Genomic DNA, 17,518 nt, shown 5'->3' with positions numbered 1-17,518 from the left:
GCTACTTCGGATGATTGAATTAATTTTTAAATTATTCGGCCTGGCGACGGACAATCCTTTCCTTACTTTCGGTTCACTTACCCGGGTGGGGGTAGGGAATGAGGCTGTAATGGGGCCTGTTCCATTTGTGCGTGCGGTGCTAATAGGCATGCAGATAGTTGGCTATTTGCGCGTAATCTCATCCGAGCGATATATGTATTTTGTTTATTGTGATGGAAGGAAGTCCGTTTAAGAAGCCATTGGGCTATAAGTGGGATCATTTGCATAATGTGATCCGTAAAATTATTGGTTTATTTTGCAGCACCACAATACTTCTTTCGGTTTGATATTATTGCTCTTGTGCGTGTGTCTGTTTTCTGCATACAATTTCTTTGAAACCTTTTTTCTATGTAAAATTGTTTAATGAACAACATACATACTCGTTTAAGATGAAATTGCTTTCGAATTCTAGAATAAAAGATTAATATTTAACTCCTCCAAAGAGGAGGAGTTCCTCAACTCCTCAAATATCTTGGTAAATGAATCGAACTCAATCAAATATTATGCCGATTCTTGAATTTCTGAGAATTGTTGAAAGTACCTATATTAAATTCTAAATCTAGTAACTCTTCACGATTTTAAGCATTTTAAACTGAGTGGATAAATGGACTTGAGGAGATCAAACTAAAGGATTCATACGATATTCTCTGAAGTAGGATTGATCTATTGGAACTCATTACTGTATTGCTGGATCGCACCTGGGAACATCACTGCTGTATTTATTTGATTGAATTCTCTCTCTTTCTCTCTCTCTCTCTCTCTCTCTTTCTCTCTCTGTGGCTTAGCGACCCTTAAGGTCGTTCCCGCCATTTCTGGCTCTTTAGACTTATTTTATCACGAAACTGGTTAGTCAGTAGTGATGGCTAAATTATAAATTTTATCTGGAGTCAGATCGGTCCAACTCTACCGCCAGCAGGAGTCGGAGTCGGAATGACTCCGACAGAAGGGTTCGGCGGGGATGAATCGGGTACTGTTTATAGCTGTTTATAGGTGAGGACTCAATCGGACTCATCTGGACCCATCCGGACTCATCCGGAATCGATCGGAGCCATTCGGACTCATCCGGAGTCGACTGGACTCGCCGGAGTCAGTTTTGATTTTTAATCGGAGTTGGAATCAATTTTTCATACGCGGAGTCGGAGCGGATCCTCAATTCCACCCTCGATTACACATCACTATTAGTCAGTCCTTGCTGCGTGGGGACGGTCCGGATGGGATTTCATACCCGGTTTTGTCGTGCGGAACCGGTGTCGACACCACGGGGCTGTTCCGATTATCTGAGTTATTCATAGCAATTCTTTTTAAATCTCGTTAACTCTCTATTTTCGATCGATTAATACTACTTACAGTGAATGAATAAAATAAAACTACTTGCTTTACATTCTTGAATGATGCTTTACTGTTTTTTCCCTGTAAAGCATCCTACAGATTCGCACGATGGCTGAATCATGTTAATGCGTTTATATTATCGTTCGTGTTAGTAATGATGATGATGTGCTCCGATGGCTGAATGTCATCCGACAGCAAACGTACACGTTGCCTCCATCATCATCACCGTCATCATCGTGTACTGATCGGATCCATCGGCTAGGATCACATCATGTACGATGCCATTACCAGTTCCGGTAGTTTGAGGTAGCACCGACAGAGTTGATTCATGTGTCTACGGGATGCCGCACCAGCGGTACGGTGTCGGAAATAGTCGACGGCAGCAAATGCGCGGCTGGCAGAAGAAAGCTTCCTTTTGCTTTCCGAAACCGGATGCCGGATGATCGGGATGATGGAAGCGGAATCGAATCGTTGGCGTCGTGAATCATGTACCCGATTTGCGAGGGCGGAGACCGGTGTCGTTCGAATGCTTTCGTCTGTGGTTGTACATTCCGGTGGTATTCGTGGGCCGATGCTATCCCATTTTCTCTAGCGAACTGCGGTGACATAGTGACATGGTGGCAAGGATGAGCATCCGTTTTGTGGTACGCAGAGACAGTGGCGTACGAAAATACAATAGAATACAAAACGTGAGCAATTTTACTTATATTTATATTCTTTTGTGAAATTTTGTGAACATTTTTATAAACTTTTTTTTGTTTTATAAAGCTCTCTAACAAGTAATTAATTTTAAATTTTTTATGCCAATTTAAAATGACATATAATTTTAGCACACTGGTGTTAAAACGTGTTGAACGAAACTGTCCTTTCCTTCTCACCATGTTTCACCTTCTACTCAAACTGGTCCCCAAAAATTCATTGGCGTGATGATAAATTGTTTATCGTTCACTAACCAACGTACTCTCCGATCGACTCCCGGCTCAGGATTTCCTTCCTTCGACCCGGAGTTCGACCATCACCAGTACCATCATTTGTGTGTGGCGGTTTCGTATCTTGGTGGCTTGCGTTGGGAACTAAATCATCATCATGATGCCGATTGTGACTATACAAGTACCGCACCTTCACACCCATTAGTACCGACTGCTGCCAATGTCGGGAAAGCTTTCCCTCAATCCTGCCTAGCGGTGGTTTTGCAAAAGAAGCAACAATTCGAACGCTTCGTAATATGCAAAGCTTTCAACAAAACGACACCAGCATAAGGAAGCAACACCCAAATGTGCCTATCGTTTGAGCTTTCCTGCCCGAGGTCAGATGTCGGTACACAGCAAACGGTTCCACAGCAAGTGGAATCATTGGGAATTAAAGTGTTTATGGTAATGGGGTTTTGGGCACTAGGAAAAAGGGCATAAGCATTAGGGGGCGGGTTGTACGGGAAAATTCGTACCAAGTCTAGCAAACCAAACCTGAACCACATGATGACTCTAATGATGAGAGTGAGATTGTTGGAAATTATTTTTTACTGTTGTTTTGTGGAGATTTCTATGAATGTAAAACTGTGTTTTATAATTGCTGTTCAATAAAATTTACTAAATAATTAATTACAATCTTTTGTGTAAAAAGTTTGAAATATATTTAATTTAAAGAAAATATATTTTATCACTTTAATTCCTTTTTCCTTTTTCTTTTCTTTGTCAAAAATATCATTTTAAAGATTCCATTTTTTTATATGTGCAAAATCATCTTCCATGGGTGGATGTTATGGTTTTATGATTCCATTACATTTTTACTCCATAATTCAAGTGACTCAAATAATTTCCTTTGTATCGAAATTACAGCCCCAGAGGGATAGCGAAGAAGCGTAAGGGAGGATACCCTTTTTTCGGTAGGTTTTATGCTTTTAAAGATAGCACAATGCAGTAAAAAGGCAAACCATCCTCCATATGGTATGGTAAATAAAAACCAAAAAAAAAGTGTACCAAAAAGTGAGCATAGATCAAAACAATAAAACACTGTGTCACACACATATACTGTGTGCGAATGGTCTTTGCCTAAACGCACTGCCAATGAGCTCCGGGTGGCATAAATATGTTTTTTCATGTCATGTTGTGGCAGTTTGATGGCACACAATCGACACAAAATGCTCAACTTAAGCACAAAGCATGAAAAGTGAAGCGGAAAATACACACGCGACCCCCCGGGTTTGGTGGGACTTGGTGTCCTCGAACGCGGGGAGTTGCTGGAAGGTAAGCAGAAACGAAATGATGGTTCCTTGTTTTATTATTTATGGTACAGTCGGTTTGCGTTTTTTTTTGTTCGGCTGAGGTTATTCCATCTCAGGACGATCGGGGACAATCGTTTTTTTTTTCGTTGTGTGTGTTCTGGGCAAAAGCTGAAGAACTCATGGTGCAATCTACTATGTCAACTGTGAGAAGATGGAGAAGCGCCACCGAATATTTGGGGGTAGGATTGCTGCTGTACTCTTTTGTATTTTGGGGGTGAGCTCTGGCAACCCCCCTCGGTTACCATATTTTATAGCGCCTCGAGTTGAGAATCATATATTACGACATAATAAACGTATAACATACGTCGAAATGGAGAGTTTTATTTCCCACTTCAAGTTCGTTCGATCGGGGTGCAAGAAAGGGGTTGCAGAAAGGGCTTGCAAATACGAAGAGGTCTCTCGCACTCACTTGTCACGTTTTTAGCTGTAAATTATGCTGTTTTCTTTAGCTGCTAAATGGTGCATACAATAAAAGGAGAAGCATTTAAAAATTGTCACAAAACTTTCATTTTGTTGGATGTTAACTTCCTTTTTTGTGTCTTTCGGAATGAGTTCTTATCTCTCAAGAAGAAACGAAATGAAAGTGTTTCAATTACCTTGAACTGGTTTCACTTTGCTTTGTCCCAATAGTGTCCAAGATGCCAGATTTTCGGGTGTGTAAGCGATTCAACGATGATAATCTCTTACATTTGTACCTTTAGCTACTTCTTCGGTTGTGCGTCTCGATCAATGGATTTGTCACACACCATTGAGACGGTTCACGTACAGCTTGGGAAGCGTATAATGGTCTTCTACCACCATCTCAGAACTAGAGAACATCTTGGGCAGAAGAAACCTTCTCGAGCTGGTTAAATGAAACTGGTGAAATCAAACAAACTTTTGCGCACCAGTATACCGTTCGATGAGTTTCCGTTTTCCGGGCGTTTTCTCATTGTCGACGAACCGACAACGGGGACGGGTTCGTTCCCGTTTTACTCAGGGCCGATTGTCGAAGAAGACAAGTGGCGTGCTGGATTGGTTCCTGCCATTCGAAAGGCGTGCTCGGTAAATATAATAAAAGTCTTCACTTGTATGCGTCCTCTAGCGTGCGCGGGGATTGCTGGAAGGAATCTGGTGAACTCCAATAAAACACTTCTTTGCCAAATCGTGAACCGGTGCACACAAAAAGAACGAGCTTGTGGGAGCTTGTTGTAGAAAGAAACAGGATCGATGTTTAGTAGTAGCTAGGAAGGGAAAAAGAAAATAATATTATAGCGTTTAACGTATGTGATTTAAAGCTCTTAAACAAAAAAAGTAAAAATAAAAATAAAAAATAAAAGTGCTTCAAGACGATAAATAAACTGCATCCAATTTAAGGAATGTTTGATAGATTAGGTTAAATTTGTATCACTCACAAAATCCTTCTGCTTGTGTCCTTTACCACTTGCCTCGAACGATGTGACATCCTTTCCTAACGAAGAGCAACATCCAGCCACTGCCATCAACCATGATGATGAACGCAAACACAAACTCACCGACTCCACGCAGCCTCATCTGCCGCTGCACGTTCCGGAAGTTTAGGAACTCATTCGAGGTTCATTCGCACAACAACCCACATCACATCGATGTTGCTCCGATGCGGAAGGTTTGTTTTATGCTTCCTTCCGTCAGCTTCCGTTTGATTTCCCTTTTTTTTAGCTGCTTTGCCTTCCCTTTCTCTCTCTCTCCCGCGTTCATCCTGACACAGGAACCGTTCGCCGGGTCGCGTGTCGAATATACCACCCTTATCATGTTACTGGGTGCCTTCTTGTGGCGGTCCTTCTTTTTTTTGAACGCTCTCTCCACTGGAAGCGTGGCCACATCGCGAGCGTGTGGCGTCGACTCGTGGACGGATGCATGTGTTTATGTGTTCGGGCATCAAATAAATTTACGTCACATTTGAGTGCCATAAATAAACTCTAAACAAATCTGATGTTATGATTGCGATAAAAATGAGCAACTCGACTCGGTCAAATCAGCAAACGCGAAGCGTCGAAGCAGTACTGGAATCGAGAGAGAGAAAAAAATGTGGTAAAAGAATCAAATACGCGAAGGGTTGATCCTGAGGGGAAGAATCACGGAAGTTACGGATGGCCAAGAAAAAAGAAAATCCGGAAAACAGCACCAAAACGTTCCTGCATTCCGTGTGGATGGTGCAAATGGTCTTAAGGAAATGACTAAAAAGAGATCTCGGATTTTTGAGTTTTTTTCGAGGGGTGGAGATGAAAATCTGCAAAGCTGCACACACACCGGGAGTGGGCAATAACAGTAAACCGTGGGTGAAAATGATCGTCGGATTTATGGTGCATCGATTTTCCCGGCGCTCGGTGTGATATTGGCTCCCGATATTCATGCATCAATAAAATGCTCGTCAAAGAAGAGTTCGCGCATAGTTTCCCGTGTCCTGAAAAGGGGTTTTTTATCTATTTTTTATTTTCCTTCCCGTATCGACCTAAACAGCAATACCCGTGCAAAACTGCAAAGTGAAAGAAAACTGTTCCAAATGGTATTTGAACAATTTAGAGAGTTTGAGGTTATGTTCGAATAAGATGATGTGATTGATTGACTGTTTTACGATAGTTCTGGTGTTTAAAATGAAGCTCAATTGCCCCTGTTTGAGAGTTGGTTTGGAAGGGAAAAAATTTTCTTAAAAATATATGTCAAATGATTTGCTTTTGGTAAACTTAGTTTTTTTTACAAATAATTATTTTATATATTTTATTTTCATATGTCAAATTTCAATTTCCTTTAAATTCCTCGTACATTGTCTCAAACTATCACTCACATTCGGCCTTCTGATGGCCATGAACTCCATGAAGCGGCTTGTGGCTAAGAAGACAGGGGTTAGCCACATCACACTCCGCGATTTGCGACGTCAGCCCGACGACATCGAAAACGACGCGAAATTACATCACTTCAGGTCCTCCCCATCCCAAACAAGCCTCACATCACATGAACTCGGCATGCATCACGACACGGGTATTTAAGGGAAATAAAAGATGTAAACACCCGATAGTGACGAGCCCGGGTCGGCCCGATGCTCATGCCCTGAGTCGATTGGAGTCCTTCTGCTGGAGGTTTTTGGGTGACATTGGTAGTTATTCTGCCCCCAAAACATCCCCTCCACCAGGGTTCCCCAGAATCGTACCGGAATCCCTTCAGGTTTCCTTGCGGTTGCACTTTTTGGATGTCGCGAAGGTACACCGAGAAATTGAAGGATGATGGAAATATTTAAATGAACCAGCGTCTCTTTCTCATTTGGCGTGACTGTTTCGTGGCCATACGTCTTTGCTGTTGCTACTGTTTGCTTTTTGTGGCTTCCTTTCTTACCCCAATTCCCCTCATTCGCCCTGAGCTTACCTTTTGTTTCTCAAGCTCATCTCAACAGCGACCGATCGATCTCGTTAGGCCGCGTATTGCCGCGTTTTAGTGCCGCGAAGATGCATGACACGAGATGACGCGACCGACCGTCTTTCGAGTGGAAATAAATTGGGGCCTCGCACAGTCGTCGCACATTCGTCTAGGGTGGTCGATGAACGGAAGCGAACACGCTGTACAAAGCGGAATATGCAAAATTAAAGTTGAATTAAAAACAAAATGCTGTCCCCCTTTGCCTCTCTACACACGCTTAAAACGAAAAAGCAAAAAAAAATCCCCCTCTGGGTAACGAGTGGAACACTCCAAAACGGACGGGATCGAATGAAAATGATAAAAAGGGAAATTAATTTATTAAATTGAATTGATAAATCTGGGATGCTGGGGCGGGCTACAGTTCGATGCGAGACGAATGCAATGGCCGCCAACGATGCACGTCCGTCAGCCGTGGGATGGGATTAAAGGTATTAAAACAAACTGTTATTACAGGAATTACAGTGAACTACCAGATTTCAAGGAATAACGATTTCTCTGCAAAGAGTTCTTCGTCGGTGTGTCGGATTCCTTTCGGATGCAATCTGTTTTTTTTCAAATTGTATGCCACTGGAAAAATCGAGAGTATGTTCTATATTGGGACGATATGACTGATGTAGAATCCATTTTTTGGGTACTTTTTTGTTGAGGATTTCTTGTTGAGTATTTCTTAGACGACACAAGTTTTTATTTAAGTACATTTAGATTCTATTTACCAAAATAAATTTTATTTACTTTTCAGCTCAACTTCCTCCTTTCCTTTCCGTCTGTTTTCATCTGCTTTTGGTTGTCCTTTCTTGTCCCCAATGTCCGATTGATTGTCACACGATGCTTGACAGTTGAGTGACGATCGTACCTATGATCGAACGAACAGAGCAAAAGAGCATCATCATTCCTCCCGGTTTGGAACAGGAAGTGAGCCAGTTCTGCGAAACGTTTCGGTTGGGATTCTAGTTTGTAACCAACGCAACAACAAACTAAAAAAAAAGCGTACATACACGGGCAGGCGAGGAACAGAAACATTTTAATGACAAGCGCGAATACGCGAATCAATTGCCGTTTGTCGTTGGTTATACGCGTGCAAGCAGTCATCAACCGTGGAGGGAATAAAAAAAGCCTCCCCAATTCCCATTCGATCGATTCCGGTGGACCGTTGCATGCCATGAAGCAGGTAGGAAGCAGGTAAGAAAACGCAGAGAAAAAAAAATCTTATATTTTAATGAACATTACTGTCTGCGAAACTGTGGCAAAATTCCTGCCACATTTATAACATGCTTAAGGAATTTAAGCAGTTCCTTGCGTTCCCATGCTTCCGCCTCGGTTAAAACGATGATCGAAGACGCATCGAGATCTCGATTGACAACAAGTCAAAAGTGCGGACTGAGAGAGAGAGAGAGAGAGAGAGAGAGAAAACTTTCTTGACAAACGGAACACGGGACAACGCGTGGACCGACAGCCACGAATGTCCACCGCGTTGTCCAACAAGAAGTGGAAAGCGTCGAGCGATGCGTTGTGTCATTTTTGTGAGCATTTTTGGAGCTTCGAGTGCAACACGCTACGCAACCATCCGCGTTTCTTTCTTTCCAATGCAATTTCTGCAGCTTCACCTTGGTTGGTGAGTGTTTTATCCAGTGTTTCGTAGTTTCCCATTTCTTCTGCTTAATTCTTAAGATAAATGCAATGCATTTCTTATCGCTGGTTGCCCCCGACGCAACATGGCATTGTTGTGCGCCCGGCATGTTATTGTTCGACCCGTTCTAGTTGCATGTTTCACGCTGGCAAGAAGACCTGCTACAATAGGGTAGGGCCTGTACCCGGTTGTGATGCTTTTTCCCTCGTTTTTGTTCTCTTTAGTTGTTGCATTTTGCTCCTTACGATTGGGCTTCTGTTCAACCTCTTTACGCGTTCGGAATGGCTGCAAAAGCTGTTTAAAATTCAGCAGAACTTCATTCACCGTTACCGGCGTACCGTAGCGCCGCGTACTGTACTCGGGGATCGGATTTTAAAGCAGTGACTTGGTCTCGGCTGCCCTCCATCGAAACCGATGTGTGTGTGTGTGCGGACAATTGATGGATTTTTCCTGCCCTCCCATACGTTTTTCGACGCGATCCCATGCGTCAGTCTGACGCTTGTCAAACAACCAGCACGGAAAGCCAACGGCAAAACCCGGGACCCTAACCCTACGGGTCCGGTTTTTTTTGTTTGGATCGGTGATCGATCGATCGTACGAGCGGATGGACCGGACGGATGATGATCGAAAAACGTACCAAAAAAGCAGTTCATTAACGACGACGTGTACGTGCGAGATTGAAACGGAAAGTACATCATTAGGGCACCTTCTTCCGAGTGCTATTCCGAGTGTAGTGTGGCTACTGTACACTGCCGGTTTCTGCCTGACAAGACTGGGGCCCCCAAAAACAATGCTGCAACGGAAAGAAAGGAACTCTCGACCGTGGCTTCGTGTCCGTTTGCCAAGTGTTTCCAGACAAACCGGGACAAGTGATTTTGATGCCGGAGTAACGATGGATTAACGAATTGACTGGAATGTGAAGACAATACGCGTCCCCAATACGATCTTATAATGGGTTCAGAAGGAGGTTTTGTTTATTCTTTACCAAATCTTTCTGCAAACAAGAAAAGGGGGTGAAATGGTAGAAATACCCTCAATTCTCAACAAAAACTAATGATTTTAAGAAGAAATATGAAGATATAATTGAAGTTTACCTAAAATTGTTGGAAAGTGTTAAAGTAGTCGAAAGTATCAAGAAACCATCCAATACCTAGAATTCTGGTAAAAAACATTAAATTATAAGACATTTCGGAAGAACAAGTTTTTTTTATACATTTAAAAAAAAATCAAGTTGGTTTAAATATTGATATTGAAGATATAAACATGATTTTTGACCTAGATCTTCCAATATGGATATCATTATGTCACAAAAATACAAAACTAGAAACTCCCTTCACGACCAAACCCCAATCAATTTACAAAGTATGATTCATGACGACTGCAAGATGCTTCATTGAGACCAAAAATGGTCCTTAAAGCTGTTCGGAACGTTTGCAAAAGAATGCAAGATTTGCTCTTCCAACAAAAAAAGAAGGACAAAAACGCACGCCCAAAAATACGACTCCCAGAGGAATGTCACCTACGCTAGTGACACTGTTATAAATGAAGTGCCAAACCAACCATACCCAAGTAACGCAACAACAAGTTCCGCACCGTCCTAGTTTTATTCGAGGGTTTTTTGGCGAAAAAGCCATTCCTCCCCGTCTCCAAAATGCCTCTGCGCCTTTCGGAATGTTACCATAAATCAACCATCGGACCATGAATTTATTGCGTCCAATTGAAAGATTATTGTCTTTTGATAGATTTTCCCGACACATTTTGGGTTAAGGTTGTGCTCGTGATAACATCCGGATGTCGCGCGGTGGCGTGCACATACGTCAACGCTCCAAGGAAGTGCAAGAATGTGGATTGTAATTCAATGTTACCGAAGGGAATGGACAGTAGTGTAACGTAAGCCAACCTAGAAAAAAAAACAGTAGAAGAAAAATCGAAGTCAAATCTTGCCACTGGTCACAATAAATATGTCACCGATTATTGATACCATCGGGGTTGGGCTTTTTTTCCAAGGTTCTGTGAGGATTTATCGTTCTCCCGGGAGGTACACCAGAGTTCATTTGGGGAAGGTTCATAAGTGAAGGAAACCTTCTGGAGGTTTTTTCTCCTAGGTCTTTTTGTTCCTCACTCCACTGTTGAAGCTGTTATCACTTAGTTATCGAAGCCAATTCTCCCCAAAAAAAAACCAACGACCCACACAGACAAATGGCGCCACCATTTTGCTTTGCAAAAGTCACCAAATTCCATTTTTTTTTCGTCTCCCTATTCGTCTACTAAGTCTAACAAATTTGCCCATTTTGCATAAGGACTCGATTAAACTTCCAATGATAAATTCAGCTCACAGAGTGTGTTTGTTTCTGTTCGTGGCATCGAAATAAGGCGAGTACGCATGAAAAATTAACAAAATCCGTCCCCCAAAAACCCGACTCCGGTTAAAACCGTTTACATGCTCGTTGGTTCGTACCAAGACTTCCAGCAAACATTACCAGCAGATTGGGCTATTCCGATCGAGCGTGTTTGAGAGTGTCTTCTGTTGGGTGGAATGTTTTGAAACCAATTTTCCAAAACTAAATAGTTCGTAACCGGAACGGTACCATAAGCGGACAAAAAAGTGGACATTTTTTTTCGCTCCAAAAATCTTGGTCCCGAGAGCTGACAGGAGGGATTGTGTCTGAGGACTGAACGATGAGGATGGACGGGTGAAGCTAATTTAAGAAAACAAATGTCGAACAATACACTGGAATATGAATCTTGTCTTGATTATGTTTTTCCTTCGGTTCGGTGGTTAGAGAGGTTCTGTTCTTTTTTTTGTGGCTTAGTAGTCGAAAGATAAAGGGGTACAGAGGGAAGAGGAATGGGAGAAAGCTTTTTTTTGCCTCCAAAACCCATTTCGTCGACCACTGTCAATGGACGGACAAAATCTCTATACGCTTCGTTGAGGGAAACACTGGAAAAGGACGGTGGTGTAGCAGCGACAACGAAGCACAAGAAAACCGTCACCCCCCCAGAAAAAACAGCAAATAGCTTTGGTAGAAATGAAAAACTTATGTTAATTTATGCATATTACACTGGCGAAGTAAGTAAACTACTCATGTCAATGGTAAACAACGGAGGATTCATTTGCTGGGGGGAAAAGGCAAAGGAATCTGATGAATTGAAGTTAGCGGAGGCTGCGAAGTGGACGTGAAGATGTCTTTGAAGATGGCAGAAAGGATACCGTAACCGACACCGGATATGAGAATTTCATGCTACTACTGCTCGGTCAGAAAATGAGTCCCAGCCGAAGGCTAAAAGGAAAATAAAAAAACAGAAAAGGGATAACGTACGAAACAAGGTCTTTAGTTCGCTTATGCTAGTTTTGCCGAATTTTCTTTCCGTTGCGTCTTGAGCGACGGAAAAGCGAAGTGATGGAAAAATTAAGAACAAACCACACAGTCATACACCCATCCACCCCACAGCTCCATCTGATGCAATCGTCACGCATAGGGACCCAACAAAAAAAGCTCCCATTCCATTGCCGGTTGTTTTAGAAGGCTTGCTAGATTTGGTCAAATTTTCGTCTAAATAATAAGCTCCCATTTGGTAGAATGAAACTTTACCGAGAAACACACAAAGAAGAAGATTTGTTTGGTGAAGGAAGATGGAAGAAGGAGGGTTGCGGCATTACTGGTTCTCCAATCCTTAAGATTAGATGAAATTGTAACACCAACAAATTTGCATATACCGAAAAAAAGGAAAGATGAAAATGAAACCAAACCAACAGCAAGCGAAAAGAAACAAATGCCCAGCGCTCTCTAAGTGGTTCATTCACTCGATTTGTTGTGGGGCGCGGGTGGATGCGCATCGGATTGGATTCCGAAAGATTATTCGGGTTGAATCCTTTTTTTGTGTTTAGTTCGAAGGCAAAATCTCTTAAGATGTGTTTCTTTTTTTTGGTATGGTCCATTTGTTTGACTTTGTTTTCTAGCATCAAATGTTTCTTTTTGCTTAGAAAACAACCAATCGCAAGTTTAATTTTCTTTCGCTCGCTTTTACAACCGTTGAAATCATTTCGAAACTATCTTCGAGAACCATTTTTTTATAATCAAAAAAGGGGAGGAAAAATATGTAATATTATCTGCTTTTCACATTTTACTTCCATTGATGTTAGAACAATGTTTCCGAATTTATAATGTATAAAATCTAATTTTCCGCCATCATGCAAACAATTCAACGCATTGCCACTAGCGCCATTACCGTTGCCTTCCGCTATTCCGACACTACATGCGCCCATGAATGGAACATATTCGGGCTGTTTTAATGTGTTAATTAAGTGATATTGAAATTCCATAATTAAAGTCGCCCCGAGGGACCGGGCAGGCAGGCATCAAACACCAAACCACCGTGACGCAACATCGTACCCCCGGGTACGATGGGTTTTTGCGCAGTGCTCGATGCCACCATTGCATAAGCCGCATCATCAGTGCACAAATTGCACCGCAAAACGAAATGTTTCCAACAATGACAAATCTGGTGTTACATCGCCGTCACGGGTACTGATCGGGATCGGGATATGCGCCCACACACACACACAGATGGGATGGATTTTCCATTAAAAATTTCCCTTTCTTTCCTTATCTACAGAACCTGATCTACGCAGCACACGGTACGGATAAGAATCAAATCGGATTTTGCAAAAAAGGCGAACAACCGTGTACGACAACCGTCTGAAAGTGTCAGCCCGGAACCAGTCCAAAAACGGGGTGAGTATGTGTCTGTGTGTGTGTGTATTTTGTTTTCCGTGGAAGCCGTTACTTGGGGGAGGAAAAACCTGTGGAAAACATCAAACGATTTTGAAGGAAGACCGTGCCAGGGGGGTGGGGGTTGGGTTATCAATCCTCGCGGGATGAAAATCCTCTTAGGCAAGGTGTTAGGATCGACACCAGACCATTTTCCCTGGTGGCGTTTCCGCGCCGCTGCAAATCAGAATCCTGAATACATCTCGCATCAGGCGTGTGTCAACGCTGGTGACAGCTTTATTGACCGGGGCAATGTCGAAAAGCGACCACTTTCGGGTGTTCGGTGTGAAGGTGGAATAGAGAGAATGGATGGGTAATAAGAGGAACACGGGCTGTTTGTGTCACCGTCCACATCCTTCCACAGTTGCAGTATCGGGTTACATAATGCGAATCGGATGGACGAACAAAATGAGCGATTTATCATCCGGCCGAGGCAAACACAAAAAAAACCCCAAACTTTTGCGTGATGAGCTTCATTTTGTTTTTGATGTAAGAATAATTCTCTTCAACCTTTTTATTGGTCCAATTTAAATGTTGGACTCTTAAAGCAAGAGAAAAAAAAACTCCGCTTTTGCCTTATTTGCGTGAAACTAAATCTGCCCAGAAGTGTCCAGAAGTGTAAATGGCAGCTTACTTTTACTCCCCTGACAGCTTAATGCATCCATGCTCTACCCTGAGGCTGGTGTAATCGGATACTTTACACGACACCACGCCACAACAGATTGCAATTATTTATTCTTGATCGCTCAATCAAATGCTCGTTTTCGGTGGTAAGCAGTACGTTTTTTTACCATTTTTATTTATTTATTATTATTTATATTCGGGAAAATGAAAAAGTTCTTTAAAATGTGCGTTAAGATTGCCGCAATGACCAGTGTCTACCGAAACGTCACTAAGGACATTTAAAACAGTACCAACAGAGCAATGAACACTTTGCACCATTTCTGGTTGTACTTTCCTTTCCGGGGGAAAAAAGAGAATATTCATGCTAATGTGCTTCTGAGCATGACCGTCAGCAGAGTTTTCTTTTCCTGTGTGTTTTTTCTGTTTTTGAATCTCCGTGCTTTGGAAAATCACCTGCAGTTCTCTGTCATGGATTCTGGTTTGAGGGCAAGATTTTTTGAAACCATCGACCATCATCAAGACACGCGCGCTGGACACAAGAGCTCGCTCGAGAAGTAGAAGGCAGCGAATGGAAGGAAGCAAGAACCACTCACACCGTTCCGTTGGGTGAAGGAAAATCTTAAGAGCCAGTTCTTATTGGATCCTTGTTTCTTCAGAGTTTCCTTTCGACGCCGGTGAAAACTTGCCTCGCCCTTCCCGCGCTAGTGACGAGGTGGCGTCTTAAAGAAGCACAGCGTTTCTCCCAGGGTTTTGAAGAAACAAGGCATGGGTCAGGAGCTTGTCTTGCAAGATATCGATTGAGTGTCAGTGTGTTGGATCGGTTGGGGGGGGCCTGGAGAAGGAAAGTGTGTGGAGTTGAAGCAGTGAGGAAAGAATGAAACGAAGTAAACGCCACTGGGTGAAGAAAGGCGAAAAGGGAAAAAGGGGGAGTGGGAGGGGGTGCCACAATGCCGCGGGACAACAATCCAGCACCACGATCCACGTAAGAGGACAAAACCTTGTACACACGAAGTAAAACAAACTATGATGAAAATGTTTAGTATTCAAGCGACGTCCCGCAGAATATTGATTGGCAGTAGGGAGAAAGCGAACGTTCCGTACGTGTGGGTATACAAGATACTGGGGGATATTTTTTTTTTGCTTCTGCTGCCCTTCTCTCCTGGCAGCTGTCCCTACCCAGGCTTCCCGGTTTCGGGTTGCTTTCGTTCCTTTCCTTTGCTGGAACGGTACGATACGGACGCTGGCTCAAGTGGACTTGTGGAGGCATCTTCGTGTCCGCCTTTTTCGGTTTGATTCAGCCTTTGCTCCCAAAAGGTAAGAAGAAACACATTGGGCCAAATGTAAGCGAAACGCAACTCAGCTGTGATATGTTAAAGAGCTTAAATATTCTATACCTTTACTAAAATAACGTAAAGTGTAAGTAAAAACAATTTAGTGCAATAATTAAATGTGTATTGAAAGGAAGTTACGCGCGACTGCGACAATACTCACGATCCGCACAATATACTCACGACTTCTGACATTAGATGATGGCCGGAAGAAGCAAAAAAAACGATGTCACAAAGACTGCTAACAACTCTGCCCCTAGTGTGGCCCATGATTGAGCACAAGCAACGGTGAAGCTTCTTAAGGGGAAGTGGGGGGACAGGATGGGGTTAGAATGGCGCCTCGAAGACACAAGAATGCGGCACGAAAATGGGAAAAGTATTAACGGAACCCCGATGGAGAACCCTCTGCTGCCTGCTGGGCTGCTTCAGCATGCTTGAGATACTAAGAAAAGAAAAGCGAGAAATAGCACAAAGCGAGCAAATGAAAGAAGCGAAAACCGAAAAGTTCACGGAATGGCGTAAAACCATTTCATACCGAAGTGAACCGGGCCGGGTGGGGGGGACGCTGTACTTGGTTTGGCCATTGCCGGTGAAGGTGTTCCAAGCAGTACTCGGTCATGCCCTACCAACCCCGCGTATTGGATCGGTTTGAAGTGGAAAGCGCCGTGCTGAAAGCCGTTACCAGCATTTTCAGGACTCCAACACGTTCGATGCGCCGGCTTAACGATCCGAGAGGTACCTTTTGTGTACCGTGTACCGAATGCAGTAGGAAGCGCGAATGGAAAGGTAGGCATGATAAGAAAGAAGGGCATTTCATTTTCACCATCATCTTTGCACCGGGTCCGGGAAGTTACCGGGGCTGTCCGTAGAATAGTAAAGGGCTGTTTTGGAGGGCTTGAGGATTGATTTTTCCAGCAAAGGCAAAACGAGTGGATTCAGTTGCGAAAAGTTAATTATTGAGTGTGTTTTCAAGGGCCTGTTTCCCATTTTGCTTTTCACACGAAGTTGAAGATGTGCAGCTCTAGCCGTGGCTCCAAGTGATGACGATCTTCACGAGGATATCCTGACTCCAGGAAGAATTTGTGGGAAATGAGTGTCTTTTTTTTTTGTTGCCTTTTGGGCAAAACATTTCACTGTCGTCAAGAATTGACAACTTGGAATGTTTCACTTTCTTCACGTCTTGCTTCTTATCCTCACCTTACCTGTTTTGAGTTCCTTGGAAATTGTCAGAACATGCCTATCGGCTAAATGATACACTACAATGTATGCAAATATCGGTATGCATCAATAGCGGGAGATGGCAAGCGTTTCGCCTTTTGCACCCTCCTGCCCGTTGTGATAGATGCAGACAATATTTTATCTTAATAAAGTTATGCAAATATTACACAAACGGAGGAATTCTGGTGTGAGGTTTCCTTTCTCGGAATGATTTGTTTGACGAAGCACAGTTTCTTCTAGTGTTCTTTCACTGGGTAACGTAATTGGGAACGAGATGAACAGAAAAAAATGGCAAAACAACATGATAAGATATGTTTTTTTTCTTTGGTTTGCCTCTATTGACAATGGGCGAAAGGTTCCATGATTGAGGGTTGATAACATCATACAGCAAATCTGACAAGCGTGACAAATCCTTGTTTGAGACCGTTCGGTACCGTTATCGCGTTTGGTTAATCTTTTAATTAGATATAACTCTGAAAGGGAATGAAGGATATTGGGAGATATTTTTTTTCGCTAAAAGAAAGATGAGATTTCTTCTTGTTAAGTTACAATCACTGGGGATGTTCTAGTTTCTTGTTGGAAGATGGTTTTTGGTTGTGAAGGATGATGTATTGATCGATACATATTTATAAAATACCAAACCTGTTTTCAATTCTATCCTTTTTATATTTTATTCCCTTGCATATTAATGCACCATCAGCCTGGAAGCCATATTCTAGTGACCCATATTCTGGTGAAAAGAAGTATTCGTTCCAGCAATGGCTTATCTCTGATCCAGATGGTTTTCTCTTTTGGTTATTTAAAGACTAAATTTCGATACAATTTAGTAGCAAGCAATCAACACGATTAAAAGATGGGAATGGCATACCAG

At 42.6% G+C, this 17,518-nt stretch overlaps 1 long non-coding RNA gene across 1 annotated transcript in view; it reads left to right on the top strand.

The window, feature by feature from the left end:
- LOC125771505 (uncharacterized) overlaps positions 1-15,954 on the top strand; it is a 117,134-nt gene extending 101,180 nt beyond the window's left edge. The window contains exon 3 of the long non-coding RNA XR_007419316.1: positions 13,323-15,954. This is a non-coding gene — a long non-coding RNA (uncharacterized LOC125771505). The remainder of the gene's footprint in view (positions 1-13,322) is intronic.
- Positions 15,955-17,518: the final 1,564 nt, after the last annotated feature.

Source organism: Anopheles funestus, chromosome 3RL (assembly GCF_943734845.2).
Source record: "Anopheles funestus chromosome 3RL, idAnoFuneDA-416_04, whole genome shotgun sequence".
NCBI lineage: Eukaryota > Metazoa > Arthropoda > Insecta > Diptera > Culicidae > Anopheles > Anopheles funestus.
This window is presented reverse-complemented; position numbering and strand designations above follow the sequence as displayed.